At 42.5% G+C, this 21,856-nt stretch overlaps 1 protein-coding gene across 2 annotated transcripts in view; it reads right to left on the reverse strand.

The window, feature by feature from the left end:
* ISM1 (isthmin 1) overlaps window positions 1–21,856 on the reverse strand; it is a 44,214-nt gene that overhangs the window by 20,994 nt on the left and 1,364 nt on the right. The gene's annotated exons all lie outside the window — the stretch shown is intronic.

The following is a 21,856-nucleotide window of genomic DNA, read 5'->3' on the forward strand; positions in this document are numbered from 1 at the left end:
CTGGGAAATCAAATCATACCACATTAAGCATGTCCCTAAAAATGCTGAAAGGCATCCATCTTAAATCATTTGAGTTTGCTTTGTTCCAAAGCTAAGCAAAAACACTGACTGCTAAGGCCATGTTGAAATTTATGGTATTAAAAGATCCTACCGCTGAGCTGGCAACCTCCCCTTCTCTCCCTTCAGTCTGCAACAACTTCCATCTTGTCTCTGTGTTCCTCACCCAATTCCTCTGGTCTTGAACATCTGAACCTTCCTTCCTCTGGGATCTCATTTTCATGTTTGCCTAATGGTGGGATTGAATTTCACCAAGCTGTGGGTCAGCGGTTAATGCCTTTGTTATTGTTGAGCGTGCTTCTGGGTTTTGTAGTACATTGCAGCAGGCTGCCTCTGAACCAGTAGCACTGCTGCCACTGCCTTTGACCTCACCAAGGAGACACATTTAGTATCAAAACACTGGCTCCCTGGGTTAGGACTGGCCTGGGGGACTTGGGGGAAAAAACAGCACAGAAGTCCAATCTACTTATGGCTACAAAAAAAATTTAAAAAAAAGCATGGGGTAGATTCCGCACAGGTTTTGGGTTTGACTCAGCTGAAAAAATTTTAGCTTGAGGTCTTAGTATGACTGCCTGGGGAGTTTTTATTTTCAGTTCATAAAGAGACAGCAAGCATGGAGAGGGTAAATGTTAAAGACCTATCTTTTAAAACAAGCACAATTAAAGTGGAATGGCCACATGTGGTTCTGGCTCTAGTGAAGCATATTTTTGCCAGCGTTTCTGGTTAAACGCAATCTCCATCCAGCTCCCCTGGTTCAAATTAAGCCCCAGCATACCTTTAGCTAAGCTCTCAGATAGATAACAGCTTCAATGCTTTTTCTTTTATTTTGTGTTTATTTGCTTAGAAGGTTCTAAATTGACCTTTAAAGGGATGTTACAGTACAACCTGTGCACATTATAAAAAAATATTAACTGAGTTAAACTAAGCTTGAAGAACTAATCTCAGACTAAGGGAAATTGTCTCGAGTAAAAATGAAGGTAGTTCTCCTCTACCCTCCTTACTGCACCCTATTTGTAAAGAGCAAAAGCAATTTAGCAGAATTAATACTGTTGTTGTATTGTCGTTCCCAGAATAGTTACACCCTGAAAGTGCCAAAAGGGTAATTTTATACATTTACCTACAGCACAGATGTAGATAAATTCTAATCTGTGAGATGTAGATAAATTTAATTCACCAAATTCTGAAATAGTGTATGTGTGCAGTGCTAAAAATGTGTGTGCTCCTGACAGTCTGATTTGCTTGAAGGCTAAATCAGGCTCTTCTCTTTGCTGGAGACCAGGAAGGACTTTCAGATGCCTTTAGTGGCCCACCCATTATTCAATACAAAGTAGAAAGCAGATCACACAGCAGGAAGCTCTAGGAAATTAAACTGACGGCCACTTAGCTAACTTTAGGTTCCTCACTCATATGCTACTGCTTTAACTTAACACTTTTCAGATAGAATTTAACATGCTTGGTGCATGAGGATTAAATGGCTTTTCAGTTACGTCTGACAAACAACAGGGCGTAATAGTGCTGAGATTAAATTGCTTCAGTTAGGAGGAACAGGAAAAATGTGGTACTCAACTATTTTTAGTGGGGTATCATGCCCATAATCTTACCTTTATTAAAAATAAAGTAAGATTTTATTAAAAACTAATAAAATTCTCACATACTATTCCATCCTTTCCCTATCTGCCTGCTCCTTCAGGAGCATCCTGCTTCTCTCCACATTAATATACCATGCAGCTAGAGCTGGCCAAGGCCTTTGGAGACCCAGATTTAAGTCTCTGGCCAGACTTGGTGTGTGATCCTGACAGGTCACGCTCTGCTGGTGCCTCGGTGGGGATAACAGCACTTCCCCTCCTCACTGTGATGTTTGCGGGGAGCTCAGCCACTACAATAATAAGGGCCATATAAAAAGTTTTTAATAGTGTCAAGCAGATGGAATATCACATGGAGTTGGTTAGGAAATTGTCATGGTGAAGTAATGACATCAGGCTGATCGGGCCCACTACCAAGCTGCTTGGGGCAGGGGCTGTCCTTAATTACAGACTGAGCAAGAAGGGGTGCTCCACATTGCAAAGGAAAACAGAGGGGGGACAAGATAACTGCTCCATCCCAGGGGCTGCTGCAGGCAAGGGAGCAGGATGGACCCCTCTGCTTGCCCAGGGAGGACCCAGAGACCCCAGTGGCACATCAGGGACACATTTCTGATGGCAGCCACTGCCGAGCCCCAGGATGGGACGTGGAGCTTGACTTCAAGGGCAGGGCTGGATAATGCCTGGCAGGAATGACCCAGGTTAAACAGTGCTCTGCCCAGAGGCAGGGCTGTCCCTCACAGCCCCTTCTGCACTGGGAAAGCACTTTAGGAGCTCTTGGGCCTCTGTGCTGTACTGCAAGTGGAAATGCTCAGTATGTGTGAGCGTTCCAGTTATCCGCTCGCGGTACGACAAGCCAGCGGACATTTGTTTCCAGTTAATAAAATGAAGAGATTGTCCATTTTTTTAGAAAGATACTTCTTGGTGTCATGTCTCAGCTGACCTGCAGTATTATTAGAAATGTGCATTTCTGGTAAAAAGATCAAAGAGGCTGCCAAAAACAAAAGTGAGCTTGAACTGCATGTGAAGAGAAGACTGTGCTCACCCTGTGCTACTGCATTAGCTCTGCAAAGGCTCTTCCAAGACCCATCTAGAGGAAAAAGTTTGTCCTTATTGCAATGCCAGCATCCTTTCTGAAGAAAGTAGGGTTTGTGTTCCAAAGCTAATATATGAAATTTGATTTTTTTTCAAGGGGGATATTCTTCTTTCCTTACTTTTACGTTATTTCCCATGTTTATATTTCACACTGATTATTTTTAGGTGTACACAATTTTATTAGTGATGCTTTTGGGAAAGCAGTGTTGTTTGCCTTCCTTTAAAAGCTATGTCACTTCATTCAGAACTACTGACTCAGTTTCTCTGAAGTTATGACATTTCTAATTCAGGCACACTGGTTTCTCACTCAAATGATGCATCTGCTCTAAATATTTTAAGATAAAACACTTTTACCCTCTTCATTTAAAAGGATTATTCACAATGTTTAGACTTTCCATTAAGATGATTTTAAGAGGTTACTCATACTGTCTGTAAGCTACAGTTCTGCAGGCCCCACGCGATCAGATAATTATGAAAATTCCTAATACAAAAACAGCTTAGGATTTTTGAGTGTTCCAAGTGTGGACAGTATATAAAGGCAGGAAGATATAACCCATTATTATGGGTTGTGGGACAAAGAAATGAAATAAACCTGGGAGAGAGAATCTGACACATTGTTGGCATTGCAGAATAACACACCTTGCAACACCCATCTCTGAAAAAGGGAGGGCAATAGGTCAGTATATATCAAAATGTTTGTGTCCATCTATAAACCACAGAAGAAAAGCAATTCACAGGATTTTGTGAGGATAATTTTCAGTGATCCAGGTGGGACTTGCACTATGCCAGGCCCCAAGGGACAACTCTACATGCAGGAAAACTGTTCTGCCTGGTATTGCAGGTTAACTCTCCAATAATCAGAGTTGTATTTTAACACCCTCCTTGGCCTCCCCATCATGTTTCTCCCTCTGTCACAACAGACATGAGGAGCAGGGAAATGTACTGTTTCTCTTCCCCACAGAGAAGCTAAACAGAAATGGGAACTTGCAAAAATACCAAACTACAGGAAAAGGGAATTTCTCTGTAATTTTGGCAAGTAAGGAGTCCATCTCCCTCCCCTCTTCCTTATTTCAATACCATTTCCAGTTCTGGAAAAACAACCAAAACAGAGAGTGAGGAATGACTGTAAATATAGAAAATATTCTGAAGCAGTTGCTCTTTCTCTGCCCTTCATATTTATTACTTTCCTTCATTCCCTACTTGCCAAAGCAAGAGCACATTTGCAAGCACTGCTAATTATTAGAGGATTTTAGAAAACTGATACAATTTATATTCTAATAGCTCCCAGGCAGCAAGGGAATTTATTACTAAATCCCTGCTGCAGCTACATTGCTTTCTTATTTCTTGTATACTCCTTTGAAATATCTTGTAAAATGATCTTGACAAGAGGTCTTGAATAGAAAACTGAGGGTCTGTCCCTGCACTTTCATGATGCACCTGTACAGCATCTTCAATCACCAGCAACAAAGAACTTTTATTTATTAGGAAACTTCACAGATGCTGTATTGCTATCAGAGACAAAATGAGGCCTGAGGCCTTCACAGAAAACCATTACAGCCATTAGGAGTGGTTTCATTTCCCACCTGCCCAAACAGATTGTTTTCATTTTGAAGGCTGTTGTGAGGTTTCAGGTTAGTGCTAAATGATCACTTTAAAATTAACCATTCTTGGGAGGCTGAGTAACACACCAGGATACTACATGAGACTTACAGGCACAGATCCAAGATGTGTAACAAACCTGGGTGATCTAATTCCTGGAGTTTATTGATGTTTTTCATTTATCATGAGTATAAACAGCACCTATCAGGCACGTTAAAGGAGCAGGCAGTGAGAGTAACAGCTGAGAAACATTATCAGAGACACACAAAGATTTTTTTTATGATTAATGCCACATACAGTCCAGGCAGTCAGACAGGAAGTCAGAGCAGAGGGGTGTTACATCAACCACTCTGCTGCTAAGACATTTTAATTTTTCCTTAAAATGAGCTAGCCCCTCACTCACATATAGCAGTAAAGTGAAAAACCTTACTTATCTTCAGAAAACTGCACAAACTAATTGTTCCAATAATAGAGTGCATTTTAGATAATCACTGCTAATAAATAATTGAAAACAGATGGCATTGGTTTGTATGTACACAATTGTTTTCACTAAGCAGGTCCAAAATACAGAATCTGCTTTAAACATAATGCGAATAAAAGCTTCATCACTGATATCAGTTGATAATAGAAGGATAACGATAACAATAATAAAGTTCTGTTAATCATGGTCTGTGTTTTAACAGTTCTCTATTGTTCTCAAATTCTCCAGGAAAATTGGTAAAATGACAGTGTAAGCAGCTCTAACTTGCAGTACATCTGCCTGTGTGACTATGTGGCCGTGGACAGACTAAATCCAGTCACTCCATAGTGCTCTGCTCTGGGACACTGCACCTTCAGGGGCTGTATGGCTCTGGAAGAGATTCTGTCTCTGTGGAGAACAGGATGGAGTCACAAATACTGCTGCAAGTAAGAAGCTCGGGGCAGACATCAATCCACAGTCACTGTTGAAGGAATGGTCTCTGTACATGCTGGTGCCAGGGGCAAAGTGAGGTGCTTGGGGTGCCCCAGCACACACCCAGCCCACCTCTGCTGGTTGTCTGCCTTATGCTGAAACAGCTCTCAGGAGCATCCCAAAGCATCTGGGCACATTCATCACAGAACCACAGCTTTAGAATTTTAGGCTTTCTACACTATAAACTTGTCTGTGCAGCCCTCATGGCTACACAGAAAATCCTGATGACTGAATGTGAGGCCAGGACGTGTTATGACTGCAGAGATCCTCAGGCTGCAGGGTTGAGGGCCCCTTCACATCTAGGAGGTACCAGAGAGCTCTTTTGAGGCTCGTGGCTAACACTACATCAGCACCCTCTGCAGTGGAGGAAAAGTCTGTTGTTGCCTTGTTGAACCTTGTGAACTGATTCTTCCTGAGTGCCAGAGCAGCTCTAACACCATTCCTCCCCTACTGAGCCAGTTTATTCACTTGCAGTCATCAAGCTTTAGTCCATCCTAACACCATTCCTCCCTTACTGAGCCAGTTTATTCACTTGAAATCATCAAGCTTTGGTCCATCCTTTGCTCAGATTCTGCTTGGGAGTTTTTCTGTCCCCTCCACACCACTGGCAAACAGTGGCTCCACATCTGAATGGCTCTGGCAAACAACGTTTTTAACTCTGGGCTTAAGAAGAAAACCAACCATGTTATACTCAGATCATTTTGCTACATGTTGTGGACACGCATTTCACATCACAGCTATTTTATGTGCTCTGCTGTTTGGTTGTGTTTCATGTTTTCATTCAGCTGGAAAATACAAACAGCATGGTTCAGCTTGGAGGTGAAGAGCTGCAAGTTTGTATAAACACTTTGATAATACAAACTTGGTGGTGATTGCAGCTCAATGTCTGCTGGAAAAAAAACTAGAGGCCCTTCAGCAAATTTTCTAATGTAGTACAACACTGGTGCTTTGTTCTTCAGCATATCTGCTCAGCCATGCAGGGGACAGCCAAGCACACAGAACTGAATTGTCTAGGGCTTTCACAGATGCTCAGTGCCAAATTCTGCTTCTAGTTAACAGGTATTTTCAGTTGCCTAAGCTGCTGATGAACATTAAGCTATTCTTCATGACTCTAAAGATCTTCCCTGTAATCCCTGCCTGGCTGAGCTCTCCACACAGGACTAAATCAGGGTTTAGTGGCTGAACAGACAAGGTACAGCTGAAGAGTAGCCCAAGTATTCTACACGAATGACCTGTGGTGGCAAAATGCAAATTCTTTGAAAGTTCTAATTCTTTTTAGGCCTTATTAAAGACTTGCATCAAATCAGCAGTGAAATAAAGCTTTAAAATAGAATTTACTTATACCTTTGCTAAATTCAATTAAACTAGTTTAATCTCACCCATCATCTGAAATCTGCATTATAATTTACACATTAGATTCCAACAGAATGGGAAAAGTTGCCTTAAGCTGCAATTAAAACTGCAAAGGAAATTCAGAATATTAATACTTTTTGTACACAACCCTTTTTTCAGGCTTTGCAGGTCAGCACACAAAACATCAGTGTAAATGAAAGAGAACAAACATACATCTTAAGTTATTTTCCTGGGTTTTAAACGATGCCCTTTTGCAAATTTATTCTACTAAATCCCTATGGCTAGGATTTCAGTAGGTGAACCAGCTTTAATAAGTGAAGTTTTTATCTCTCCCTAGCTAAAAGAGTAACCTTACTTGAAGCCTTTTCAATTTCCAAAGTTGCCTTCAGCAGTTAGTTTCCAAGAACAGCTATTCCCAGCCTCCATGTCTCCCTCTCATATGCCACTGAATATCCACCCTATGCTTTCAAAAGTGTCTCTGACTCTGGCTGTGTTAACTGGCAGATGTTTTTAGAGACTAGAAAGTGTTTAGTCCCTGTGGACTGAAAGTTACATGATGACTTCATCACATAAGCAAAAGCTAATAACGGGAAAGCAAGAAAGCAGACGAGTGTTATATTCCAAAAACATGATGTTTCCTGTGCTTCTGGCAAAGCTACTCCTGTGCCTGAAAAAAGGCAAATCACTTTAGTCTTGGTGCTCAAAACACACACACACACCATCAAATGGCTGCTAGATAATTTGCGTGCCTCTCCCTTAGCTGCCTTCCCCACTAATGCTCGCTTTCCTTTGGGTGGAAGTGAGAGGGAGGAGGCAGAGGAAAGGCAGGGTTTGTTCACCTTCAATACCTCACAACACTCCCTGGAAGGGATTACTGCACCCAGGAGTTTACAGCAAAACAGCAGCAGAAATCTGAGCAGCTGCCTCAGGAGCAGCACCTCAGCTCCTGCAGGGAAATACTCTTTCAAGTGCACAGCTTTGCCCTCTCTGCTTAGAAAACTCTGGAGACTGATACAGGAGCAACTGCAAGTAATTAGCATCCATGGCATTGGCACACAGAGGCAACACTTGCTGTGGTTTCCTATCAAGCCATCAGCAGTGGACATCTGTGGAAACCCAGGGCACTGGGAACATTTCTCTGTCTGCTCTGGGGTGCCCTGACCTGCTCTGGGGAGCACTGACTTTGACCCTCACTCATGGAGAAAGTTTCCCAGACGTCAAGATAGACAGGAATCCACAAAAGTGTAAAGTAGATTATAGAGAGCAGTGTAGGTGTATCATCACTTGGTGGGAAATTTAGGTTTTGGGATTTTTAGTCTGTTGTGGATGGAAGCAAGATGGAGGGCACAGGATGTGATCCTGGGTTTCTTCTTCATGCTTCTTCTTCCTTCTTCTTCATGTTCTTCATGGGTTTGGGTGGCATTTTGTAATTGGGCAAAAAAGTCCAAATTGCAGCTCTTTGGGATCAGTTATTGGGTTAAAAGGGAAAATAATCTAGGTATTAGTTCTTAATTGGACAGTTTAGCTTTAAAAGACCTTGTAACAAGAGATTGTTGCCATTTTGTGGTGCTTTTCCAGTGCGCTGAGCCTGGACAGTGTGCAAAACTCTAGATAAGATAACAATAAACAAGAACCTGAAGACTGAAAAAATCCAGTGAGTGTCTCTTTCCTGACACAGAACCACTCCAGGAGGGTCTCCCCTGACAGGGGACCCCCTGGGAGGGCCCAGCCAGGATCCCAGAATTCGGGAATTGGCAGCAGGTACCTGACAGACATCCTGCTCTCTCTCTGCACCTCCCTGGGCTGCCTGAGTGACAGATCAAGAAACCAGGGGATGTGGATTCACAGGAGAAAGGCCTCCCTCCAGTGACACGATGGGGAAGAAGAGCCAGTGAGTGGATAGGTGGCACACCATGGCAAGACACTGAGAAGACCCTGCTCTGTCTAAGAGGGGAGAAAGGATGTGCCCTGGAGAGAAGGGCAGGCTTTCTGCATCATGAATTCAGTGCATGTATATATAAATTTTCTTAGAACAGTTAGGGATGGGGGCTATTTCCTAGAGCTGATTAAAGAAGCATGACTTGATTTTCAATTTCTAACGACTCGGGGGGCATTCCAATCGACTGCAGACAGGAAATGAATTCCATACATGCACTGAGCAAGGCAGATGCTTTTGAATCTGACACTTACATGAAATGAAAATATCTTCATTTCTGCCTCCCTCCCACCCCATGATCACTAGTTATTTCTGAGCTATTTTTAGGGTAAATGGTTATATTTTTTTAAAGTTGTTATAGTCTTAGCATGTGCCTGAAGCCACCCAGATGCCACTGACAATAAAGTGTAAGGGAGCAGGCAAAAGGCATCTCTAGATTAGTCCCAGCAGCCCAACACAGCAAAAAGGTAAAAGAGGAGAGATAAGAAGCTCAGTTTTGTGTATCCTCACCTCCTCTGGCAAGGAACAGAGATGGGATCCTTGTGGAGAAGCCATATCCAGGGAGGGAGAACAGCTCTATACAAAGAGAGATCCCAAAGCAAAAGCAGCAGAGACACTGAAGCCTATGGCTCGGAACTCACTTTCAGCTACTTAACTCTGCTAAAGAAATAAATATATATATTTTCTCCTCATCCAGCTCTCACAAGCAAACTTCAATAATTGTCATGGTAGTATTATGGGGTTTATAACCCAATATAACAATGTAATTGCTGCTCCTTTTATCAATGGCAGCAGTGCATTTCAGAGAATTGGCATATGCATCTCTTTTCCCCCACTCAGTCCATATGTGTGCAAACACATGATTTCAGCTGCACACTCCCCTTGTATTTTATTGTAGGAATAGCACAAAGGAAGGAAAAAAAATCAGAGAGGTGGTATTAATCTGGCCTTTACTCTGATGTTATGCAAATAATGAGTTTGTTTTATCTTGATGTTCAGACAGCCAAAGCTGTATTCCTAAGAACATGAAAAAATGATCCTCACAGGAGACAGAAGAAGAAAAAGGGATGGGTAGGTGAGAACGGCAGCTTTGATTTACATTATTCAAAGGGCCATGAATGCCAGATCAAAGAAGAGCAGGGATCAAATTCACATCCACTGGAGGATTTCAGCAGCTTTTTCAGAGCTATTGATCTCTCAAGGCCCAACCCTTTCAAACACTAGGTGATGCCTCTAACTAGACAGAACTCACCCTATACTGGCTGAGCCTCATGTAGTTTGCTCTCAGCAGCTGAGAAAAACAGAAAGAGCCAAGACAACACAACACTGTGTCTGGGTTGGATGTAGGACACACAGAACTGAGCACAGAAATGGAAGGTGAGCATTTCCTGCACCTGATGCTGCCTCGCTACATCTGCTGCAGAAAATGGCCATCATGGTAGATGTTCACTAAAAATCAGATTCCCCACTGACAAGCCACGTCCTTGGTCTGAGGACAGGCTGCTGTCACCCTGATGAGAGTTCTGGGCAGGGCTTGTTTGCTCAGTGCTGATTTACTAAAAATTTAAATTCACCTTGTATTTTGTGCAGGATGAAGGTGAAATAAGACATCTAAGGAGCTACTGCAGCTCAGCTGGCAAGCAGTGGCTTGTTCATGAGTTTGGACTCACTGGTCTAATCTGAACCCCTAGAAGGCACAGGATTCATCACTAAATCAAGTGCTGAACTGTCAAATGCATCATGGATAGGCATCTTCCCCTCACCCCTTCCCTTCCTTGGGACAGGTGTCCTTGGAGTCTGGCAGACAAACTTCTTGGTGTTTTGCCTTGTCAGTGGGCTTCAGGATCATGCCTTGAGCAAGAGCCACTGGAATTTGGTGCAGCAAAGCAATTTAACCTGATCCAACCCCAGATCATTCCCTAAGAGCTGCCTTTGGATGCCCTTGCAGCAGGCTCATTGCTGCTGCCATCATCACAGCCCTGGAACACTCCCTTCATGTTGCCTTCCACATTATTTCTCTCTTTCCAAGCTCTGCTCACATTTTGAGGCCTATCTGCTCCCACCAGCACTCTTGGTACCTTGAACATTTTCAGGAAGTGGGTGACCCTGTTCCTCCTGCATGTTTGGATTGAGAGCTGGTGCTGATACCATTTCAATACACATCAAAATTCTCCAGGACTCTACCAGGCTAAACAGCTCATTTGAAACCTCTGCCATTATTCTTTTGATACACCTGAAGTCACAGGCAGTGTGCCTCAGAAATACCCCTCTGAGATACAAATTCACAAATGTTAGACACACACATATCAAGTCCTCCATTCTTTCCCAATAAAAGCCTGAACTTTAAAGCACAAGGTGAGGAATAGATACTCTACTGGCCAGCTGCACTGAGCCTTTCATAAATCATGTGACTCTCAACCCCCAAAATGGAAAATGATACTCCAGAAGCTCTGTCCTGCCTGACAAACATCTGTTTTCCTCTTGTAGAAAGAATAACATGATAGAAAAATTCAAATGCTGAATGCCCAAACAACTGAATTAAGAGGAGATGGTAGGAGTAATGATGGATGAATTGTAAACCACCTGCAAATGTTAAAGTTGCTGTACTCTTCTGCAGAACATTAAGCCTATAGTGCAAACCTCCAATAGACAGGGACTGTGCTCTATAAAAATCATGATGAATGCAGGCTTGTTTTTATATTATGGAGGTCCTAATCCTCCTCCTCCTCTGCCTTTGCTCTATTGTTACAACATCAAAGACCAACTGCTGGCCAAGATACAGTCAATATGAAAAGGGCGACCAGCAAATTTACTGCTTGACTTCATTCCCTTTAAATGGAATAGGCACCATGGCCCTTTTTCAAAGTCCAATCACAGACATATATCTTTTTTATTGGACATCATGTACAATAAAGTGAAGCTGTAACTTGGAAAAAAATAGAACACCTTTAAAAAATCCCATGAGGTGAACATTCCTTTATAAAAATATCACTGTGGTTACATGTTTTGAAAAACTCCGGGCACTCCACAGGGCAAAAGGCATGGACTGGCTGGGTTATAGTTTAGCTAAGATGCATACCCAGGCCTGATATTGACTTGGTTTCAAAAAAATAGCTCAACCAACTAGTAAAAAGTGATATATTTAAGATAGAATGCCAGCATAATTCAAATAAACTGTAATGGCAGCATTCATGCCATGAGATTCATTAACTGCTTTGTTATAGCCTGCTCTGTGCAGTGAGCCTTTACAGACTTCTTCTGACCACAGAATCTTAAAATCAGGGGCACAAAATGCTGATATACAGATTGCATCTTAAACAACTCCGGTCTGATTACTGAGGTAACTTTCAGAGGCACTTTCAGATGAGAGTTGAATCAGCAGACATTAAAGACAGAGGCAGTTTTATTGCTCTCATGTTGCTAAATAGAAGAGAAATAATTTCTGGCTATGAAATTGAATAGTGCATAAACAATTTACATGATGTAGGAGGCAAGCAGAATGGCGTGTTACAGAATCTATGCTGGACAGCTATGGTTCTCATTTTCTGTTTGAAACTATTAATCATGTTTGTTTCTTTGGGTAGCTTGTGCAAACAGACATTAGTAGATGTCTGGCTATATTGAGACCAATCTCATACTTATTCTAAAATCCTGCACTGACGCATATGGCAGGTAAAATGAAGCAAATTTATGTTTTATCTTTATGAACTTCAGCAGCTGCTTCCAGTGGAGTAATGATGGTTTCTTCTGAGGCTGCTGGGTTACTTCTAAGGCAATAAAGACACTAAAGCTGTGTAAATAATTTTTTGAAGCACTAGCTTAAAAAATAGCTGACTTATCACTCAGTCCTCTTGCTTGTTACTTCTATTACTATTTCTCTGCCGTCAACTCCTGCCATGCCAGCCTGCAGCACATCTCTTTCAGTGCAAGGGCTTCACCTCCTGCTTGTCACAGACATCTTTTATGGAAAATCCTTTCCTTAGGATTTTTCCTCCTGAGAAGCTGGGAGGCCTCAGGAACAAAATGTAAACATTGATTATCTGCTGCTGTGGAATGCAACAGGTGCATCTGTGATTGGCCCATGTTGGATGTTTGTAATTAATGGCCAATCACAGTCAGCTGGCTCGGACAGAGAGCCCAAGACAGAGCCTTTGTTATCATTCTTTCTTTTTCTATTCTTAGCTGGCCTTCTGATGAAACCTTTTCTTCTATTTTTTTTAGTATAGTTTTAATGTAATATATATGATTAAATAATAAATCAGCCTTCTGAAACACGGAGTCAGATCCTCATCTCTTCCCTCATCCTCAGACCCCTGGAACACTGTCACACCTGCTCAGCATTCCTGGGCTTTCCTCTATTTGAGGAAGTGTTTTGACTGAGTGCCCAACCCAGTACCTGAGCATCCAACTCAATGAGAATGCAAAGGCAAGATGCCTGAAAGGAGCATTCAGGAATGGAAGTTGTTGTAATCTTCGCTGCAGTGTTGTTCTCACTTCTCTACTAGAGTTCTTCTCTATTCTCTGCAGCACAGTCTTTCTTGTCTTCTCAAAAGCTCCTCTTGAGCTTTTAACTCACCCTTATTTATCTCAGTTACCTTCACGAGCTACAGTTGCTGCCTAACTAAAAACTCTGCAGCTGCAGCTCATTTAGAGCAACTCAAATTCACACAAGTCTTACAATACAACAGATATTCAAGCCCCCACAGGAACCTGTCCCATGGATGCCATGGACCCAGTGACAGCTCCTTAGAAGAGGAGAAATCCACTTTTCTTAGAGTGGCAGAACCAGATGGGGCACTATTGGCTTTTATAGGTACTTACAGAGAACTCACTGGTTTTGTCATGAGAACTGATCTCAACAGCCATGCTGGCAAAGAGGAAATGTTAATCTTCCCAAGGAAGAAGAACTACTGTGGAACAAACAAACACCTGGATTTTTCACTGCAGAGAAACACAACAGATGGAAATTAATTCATGTAACATGAAGAAAGCCACACTCCAGGGCCCAGCTCATCCTTATGGATGGATGTCCTGATGACGTGCTGTGTGCTTATCAGCTCTGTGGGAAAACTGAGCTGTGAAAGATTCATATTCAAGAGGATCTTGGCTCTGCAGCTGACACAAACCATTGACTTGCCTTGCTTTGTGGAAGTCAGTGGAAGGAGGTCAATTTAAACACACTGAGAAGGCAGATCTAGCACAGTAGCATAAAAGCCAAGGGATGTTTGCACTCCTCCTGCCTTTCAATGTGCACTGACTCCACCAAGAGTGCGAGAGAAAGTTTTCATCCCTGATTTCCCCCTCTCATCTACAGGAGCACCTCCCTACATTAAAGGCTTAGAGAGGAACAACTCCAGGCCTGCTTTTGTCCAGCCAGACTGCTGGAAGAGAGAAATAAAAAAGATATGACCCATGGCTATGAGTTCTCTGAGCACTTGAAAAACAAGGACAAAAGGATAAAGGAGCTGCTTACCAGTAACGCCCACACCAGCTCCTCTAACCAAGCATTCTGGTGCCACAGAAGTGACCACTGTGGCAAGCCATCCCTTATTACAATAATAAGTTACATTTCACTTTGTTTTCTTTCTTTTTCTGGTATTTCAAATCAAAAGTTCATGGAAATACCAACAGTGGAAATACTCTGCTCTTGCTGATGTACCAGTGAGCTCACTACGCTGTTTCTTGGAAATGTTATTCATCTCTATGCTTTGGACTATGAATTTAGCCTGGCATTTACTGTCTTTAAAACTTGTAAAATATACACAATGGTCTTAAAGTGCAGCAGTAACCACTGCATCACTGAGTACTGCCTTTTGCCTTTTACTGAAGCACTTTGTATTTTTCACTTTAAAGTTAACACTTCATTATTCATCTCTGACAGTGCCTCTATTCAGGCTGGAGACCCACTGCACTGCACATTGCTCACAAGCTGCACCAGAATGCTGAAACCTCAACCTCCATAAGCTTGGGTTGACATTTGAAAAGTAAAATAAGGGGGGAAAAAAAGACACCACTGAAAAATAATACCTTCAAAAAGTCACCTTTCTGATAACTGAACATTATTCAGTCAATTCAAAGGGCTTTTATGTAGTGTAGTCTTAAAGCAGACAGCAAGGTAAGAGTAGTAAAAAAAGGAGCAAATAAACACTAACCAACACTGTGAAGAGAACGAATGAGGCACAACTGGGTACTATCATATCTGTTTGTAAGGAACACTGGCAAAACACCCAGAAGAGCACAAAGCAACCAGTGCTCACAGTGACACCTGCCAAAGCTGCTAAGTCAGGATGTAAGCACCAAGCAAAATTACATGGCTCCAATATTTTAGGTTTACACTTGTGTAAGGAAACATCTCAATTGTCTATCTATATATTCAAAATAGGAGTGTATTTCAAGATTTTAAAGTAATGCAGAAGAATGAAAGCATAAGAGAAGAATGGCAAAATAATTTCCTAGCATTACTTGCACTCTGTGCACTTTTACATAATAAAGGAAAACAGAGGGGAAACTCTTAAGCATGAATGTTCACAAACCAGTGCATCTTAGAAAACATAAGAGATCTGCAAACTGATCTTTTCTTCCCACTGGAATACCTACCAATAACTGAGTTTTCAGAAGTCACACTGATTTCAGGAAGTTTTCAAACATACACATTATGTTGGCAGGCCAATCTTGCACTGTCTGCATCATTATCTATACTACTATCAATGAAGCCTTCTGGATTTCACTTTCTGTGAAGTTCTCAGATGCTGTGACATAACAGAGCATCTGAGAGCTTAACACAGGTGTTTCCACCTTATCAACAATTCTTTCATTGTTTTCTTTGATGGAGTTTTCCACCACTTTGGAACAATTCAGCATTGATTACTGACACAGAGATGTCGCAGATATGAGCAGAGACAAAAGAACAGTGCTGGATTCAAGCCACAGTTCCCAATTTACATCCAACATAACCTGTACTGGTTAAGCAGATGTCTCCTCAGCAAAGGAGTTCCACAGCAGAGCAAGGTGTCAAACAGCCCAGTGTGCTGAACCTCTGAGTACTGGGAACCTCTGAGTACCTGCAGGCCATAACAGTGATGTTACAAACCACAGGGCACTACACACTGAGCAGCACCACACAGCACAGTGATGAAGAAATTGTTGAGGCCACCAGCAGAGCTGCAGCCTCCTCTTTCGGTGGGCAGCTGGCACTGGGAAAGGACAGGACAGGGAAATGTGACTGAACCTAAGGGCTGGCAACCAAAGCAGGAGAAGCAAAGGAGAGAGTTTTGTACCAGTCAGGCAAGAGCAAGGGGTCAGGAGCAGAGTGGTTGTATCACTGTTACAGCTGCCATGACCAAAATTAGTAAAATATGCCTCATCCAACATCTTGGTAAAATTTAACTCAGAAAGTTACATTCACACCTGCCTAACATTGCTCCTTGCAGCCATAACTACAATATTCTTGGATAACTGTTCTGAATTACTGCAGTAGTCTAAGATACTAAAAAACCTTGCCACATCCTACCCTGAAAGTGCAGTAGCACTTTTCCACCAAGGATCCTTTGGTTTGCTGTGAAATTAATCCAAGTGATAGGTATGACAAGAAGTTTATTTATTGCTTTCTGGAGATTTGTTCTTCCTCTTGTTCATTGTTCACACAAGGATGTGTAGAACAAACTTCTCTACACAATCAACAGGAGTTAAAAACAAAAGATACTCCAGAACTTGTGCTGGTTGTCCAGGTTAGATGAGGCAAAGTGGAAACTAATGCAGCTGCACCATGTCACTGGACCTCTCCCTGTAGTAGCCACTGTGTTTGTGTTTGGCTCCAGGACCATGGGAATCAACATGAGGACACTGTGATGGCCCAGGATGAATTTAGAACACACACTCTGCTTTTTTCTTACAAATAGCCCAATACTATAAAGAGCTGGAAAAAAATCCTAAATCTTGCTTTAAACAGAAATAAATAACTCAAAGAGATTCTTCAGCATGAGGCACTCGGAAAAACTGCTCTGACCTGTAGTTACAGAGACAAAATAGAGAGGCACCTTGTGATTTAATGCCAGGTATTTATCAGTGACGATCCAAGATAAGCTGTACAGTAACTGTTACCTGTTGAGCTTAAGAGATGTTTGGCAAAATATGCCACATCCAAACATCTTGGTAAAATTTAACTCAGGAAGTTACATTCACACCTGCCTAACATTGCTCCTTGCAGCCACAACTAAAATATTCTTGGATAGCTGTTCTGAATTACTGTAGTAGTCTAAGATACTAAAAACCTTGCCACCTGAAGGTGCAGTAGCACTTTTCCACCAAGGATGCTGTGAAATTAATCCAAGTGATAGGTATGGAGAGAAGTTTAATTAATGCTTTCTGGAGATTTCTGGGAGCCGGGTTTGAAAGGAGAAAGGATGCCAGAAAATGGCCCTCTGCTCAGTGCAGCAACCTCACTCCTTCACCCTTGTTTCCCATTTAATCCTTTTCTTCCTTGCACGCAGCAGCAGCACACGTAAAGCTGATCACCCATCCTTCCCCCTGGATCCTGGAACAAGCCACAGCCCCAGAGCCAAACCACTAAAGAGCACACACAGTTCCCTCCCTTGGGAGAGGAGAGAATGAGCTGCACATGGCCTGAGCCATTGCTGAATCTCAGTACATGGCTGGGGGAACATACGCCAAAGGGTGAGCCTCGGTTAAGAATCTACACAGCAAAGCTCAGAACAGGTTCCACTGTCACTGCCAAAAAGCACAAAAACCAGCATCCCCTGTGATGAGGAACCCCCTCACCAAAAGAGATTCTGGGTGACAGAGAATCAGCCTGCTCAGCTCACAAGCCACCTGCTCTGGAAGCTGTTCATGCAATGTATAAAGATCTCTTAAGGCAGGGAAGGATTTAAGGTCCACATTAAATGTACATCCTCTTATTGGCACCTTATACAGGCTAAAGGCAGTCTGGAAAACAAGAAGGCAGAATGTGGAATGGACAGGTTTTCAAAGATGACGTAGACAATCAGTTCCTAACAGAGCAAAGCAAATGTAAAGATCCAGAGCTCAAATTTACTTAAAAAAAAAAAGAGTCTAAAACACTCTCAAAGTAAACAGCTTGAGTCCTACTTAGCTGAAGAAGCCTGAAAGCTGAAAACTGGAGATAGTTTTACAAATTGCCTGAATGCAGTACAAGGGTCAGCCAGAACTCTCAAGCCCTGAAGAGACTGAAATGCACCCCAGCAAAGGTAGCAGACAGCAGACCATTGCTAAACCACTCATGGCACTGAACTGGGGATCTTGGGAGAAATTGTGAGCTCATCCCTGTAAAGGGGTGCTCACACAGCTTGGAGAGTGACTCCTGTGCAACCATTTATAAGGAGCAGAATTATGGAAACCCAGGGCACTGGGGTATTTCCATGTCTGATCCCCAGGGGAGCACTGACTTTGACCCTCACTCATGGAGAAAGTTTCCTGGACTTCAAGATAGACTGGAACCCACTAAGGTGTGAAATAGATTGTAGAGAGCAGTGTAGGTGTATCACTTGGTGAGAAAATTTGGTTTTGGGATTTTTAGTCTGTTGTGGCTGGAAGCAAGATGGAGGGCACAGGGTGTTTCCCTGGACTTCTTCTTCATGCTTCTTCTTCCTTCTCCTTGGGTTTGGGTGATGTTTTGTAATTGGACAGAAAAATCCACATTGCAGCTCTTTGGGATCAGTTATTGGGTTAAAAGGGAAAATAATCTCGGTGTCAGCTTTTAATTGGATAGTTTAGTCTTAAAAGACTATGTAAGGAGATTGTTGCCATTTTGTGCCTTCTAATGAAAAGTTGCTGAACCTAAAATAATAACACTGCTTTACTCATAAGAAATAATAAAAATTTGAGTCCAAACATGAAACACCATCTCAAGTGCCTTCAATGCACACCCAGAGAAATCCAGAACTGGTATCCCCACACAGAATGTGTTTTTTCTGGTAGGGCTCAGAGAGCATTTCCAACAGGCTGCAATTGCTTTGCATGCTTATTGAAGGAGGGGACAACGGCAGGAGCAGGGGGATTAAAAGGAAAAAAAAATTGTTTACAGCATTGTGCTGCTTTTCAAATGATGTTTTCTTACACGGCTCCAGTTTTAGGCACAACTACTGAGTTTCAGGCTAATGTAACACTGCTGCAAGAATTGCAGTGGAGAATCTGACTTCATGTGCTGTGGCATATATTGTTGGTGGCTCTGCTACTGCATTTTACAAGGTCATTTTTCTTGGTGTGGGAATACTGTTATTCTTGGTGTGCAAGGCTTGCTATGAAAGAATTAGAAGTGAAGAGGATAAACTTCACGATGAAATATTTTCTCTCAGAATGAAAGCACAGATTTTAGAGCATCGTAAAGTATTAAAAATGTCTTCCAAAATTTATGTTTGAGCCTTCTCTTGGTTTTAGAACTATGTAAAAAGATAGAAACATACCCAAGCTGTTTTTTTCCATCTCTTAATATAGCTTCATTTGCTCTTCTTCAGAAAAGAAAATCTGTAGCTTTTTATTTCATAAATATGCTCCAGAACAGCTTCTGGATGATAATTAAATTAGACCTAGTAGAATTCTCAGCAGAAAAAATCTCCCTCTTCCTCAATTATCCATTTTTTTCCCATTTGGAAGAGATGGAAGGAAGGGAATGAAATCTGACTGAGAAACACAAGGCTGATTCTCTGTCATAACTCAAGACTGTGAGCTGTTTTACAGCTCCAGCGTGGATTTCCCATTTTGCGCTCATTTGCCCTGCCACAGCCCAGTTCTAACAGCAGCAAGAGGAAGGAAAAAATAACTTGCTTATTTTAGGATGGAAGGGGTTTTTTTTCTATATTTCTTTCATCTCTTAGTCCTATTAATTGCAGGGGTTAACCCAACTGAAAGACCAAAGGAAATCAAAACCTATCTTACAAAATCCTTCCTTCATTTGAAGGACCAAGGATGGGAGGAAGAGAAGCTCTTCCTTCTCTTACTGAATCAGACTTCAAATGCTTACAGGTGTTTTAGACTATTTAAATCTCCAACAATATTTTAAGATTATGAAGGATTATTTCTGAATTCATTTTAAGTAAAAAGGACCCAATTCTGACTACCTCATTTGTGCAAACAGACTGCCTAAGCCCTAATAGACCACATCCTCGATTTGATAATTGCCAGGGACTTTTGATACAAATTTGCCATGTTGAAAGACGTCTATAAACATATTTGTTGCAAAGATTACTCTTTCCTGGATTTGCCACACTTCTTCAAGAGAAATTTCACCAAATGCAACACCAATCTCACTCACTTCTCACAATCACTCCTCTCCACAGATGTGCCAGAAAAACCCTGAGAGATGTCTAAGTGCTCATATCAACAAGTCTGGGTTTGTGCAGTATTTCCCACACTGATTCTCTGCCTGTGAGTGCAGTGCACTACGATTTTGCATTTACTTCAGCATGTGCCATGATACAGCCCAAAATCTGCCAAAATGAGAAGACCCTAGTGCAAACTTCTCATTGAGCATCTGCCTGCTTAAGTGCAACTTTCTAAAGCCAGCAATACAATCCCTGGAAGTCATGAAACTAAAAAATTGATAGACTTCCATCTGTTTAACCAATTGCTCTAATCAATATCCTTTCCCCCAGTAATGTTTTGTACAGACACTGTCTCTCAAATACATAACTGCAGAATCAGTGGAGTTGGGAAGTATGTAAGGATTTCAACTCTACAAATGGCAAAACATTATGAAAATATGAACTGCTAAAGCTATCACGGTGCTTAAAGGCACAGAGTTTATTAAGGTAATCTGTAAAACATCACTGCAGAAAAAATTCATGAAGCCAACAATCTACAGGTTTTCGTGAGACAGCCAACTGCAATGATAATAATCCAAGATAGTTATCTGAAGATGATTTTCCTCATTTCACCCTAACCTTAAAAGAGTGCTCTAAAAGGAGCTCCTCAGGGAAATAGCATCACCCAGAGTTCCCACTTGCCCAGATGTTTCTCTCATTATGTTACAAGCCTGTCAAGAAAAGGCAAATTCAGGGTTATTCTAATGATAGCAAACACCTCATAAAAAACCTCTCCAAATTTACTTTTCCAAGGAACATCATTTAAAAAGGCATTCCCAGTGCCCATGAGAAAAGAAAGCATCATTTATAAAACACTATTACCAGAAATCTTGCAGATATTAAAAAAAAACCATCCTGGAATGTCAAGGCGGTGATAAAAGTGCAGTGAGAGCTTGGTGGGGCCTGACCCACAGTGCAGGGCTCAGCACTCCCCAGCAGCACTCCCAGCAAGTCCAGCAGGAGGTTTTCTGAGCTAGGCTCCAGGACCTGGCTCCAGGCTGTGGCTGGGATGCTGAGCCTGCGGCGCTGGGTTCCCTCCCGTGGCCAGCGGGTTCATTTTGTGGACCACCAGCATGGAGTGACCAGCACAGCCTGCACTCTCCTGACTTCTCCTTGGCTTTTATCCTCTACTGGTGCTATGATTCCTACCCAGATAAATTTATGGTGATAATAATTATGACTTTTTTTGGTCAGTTTATCCCATGACTTGGTAGCTGATTTTATGTTACCACTTGGATGGAGAAGAGAGCTGGCCAGGGTACACACAACTGACCAGAGATTGACAAGCTTTGTCTGCAGATGTTGGGGATGCTGCAGCTTTGATCGCTGTCTCCAGCCATTATAAATGAATGGCAACATGAATAAAAAGAACGACCTGCAAGAATACTGAAACAGAACAAAAAAAAGTCCTTCACTTCTGTTGGACATAATACACAGTGGAGTTTCATGGGAGAAGTCTTTCAAAAGCCTGGAATAGGCTAGCTGGGTCACAAGTACTGTCCTTCACATCACAAGCACTTTAGACCCTAAGTTTGCTGCCTATTTCAGGACTGAATGTCAGCCTGTCTCTCGGAGCTTTCCAAGGAAAGCCATACACTTAGTGCCAGCACTTCCCGAGACCATACACCCATCAGTTCCCCCTCACTCCGGGGAACCCTGTGCCCCACGAAGGGAGCAAAGGGTGTCCTGGGTGGGACACGCCGTGCCGGACACGGCTGTTCCCATCCCTTCCCTGCCCCACAGGCTGCCCAGGTGCGCTGCGGGAACACGCGTGGGAGTCGCCCCGACGCCTCTGCCTTTGCCACCGCTGCCCCGACAGCCTAAAGCCGAGGAGGGCGGGGGGACACCCCGTAAAATAGCCCCGGGGGAAGCCCTCGGGCGGGGGAGCCCTCGGGGCCGGGCCGGGCCGGGCGTGAGGGGGAGGAGAATGCGGACGGGGCAGGTGCAC

The sequence above is a fragment of the Zonotrichia albicollis genome, chromosome 3 (assembly GCF_047830755.1).
Source record: "Zonotrichia albicollis isolate bZonAlb1 chromosome 3, bZonAlb1.hap1, whole genome shotgun sequence".
Classification (NCBI taxonomy): domain Eukaryota; kingdom Metazoa; phylum Chordata; class Aves; order Passeriformes; family Passerellidae; genus Zonotrichia; species Zonotrichia albicollis.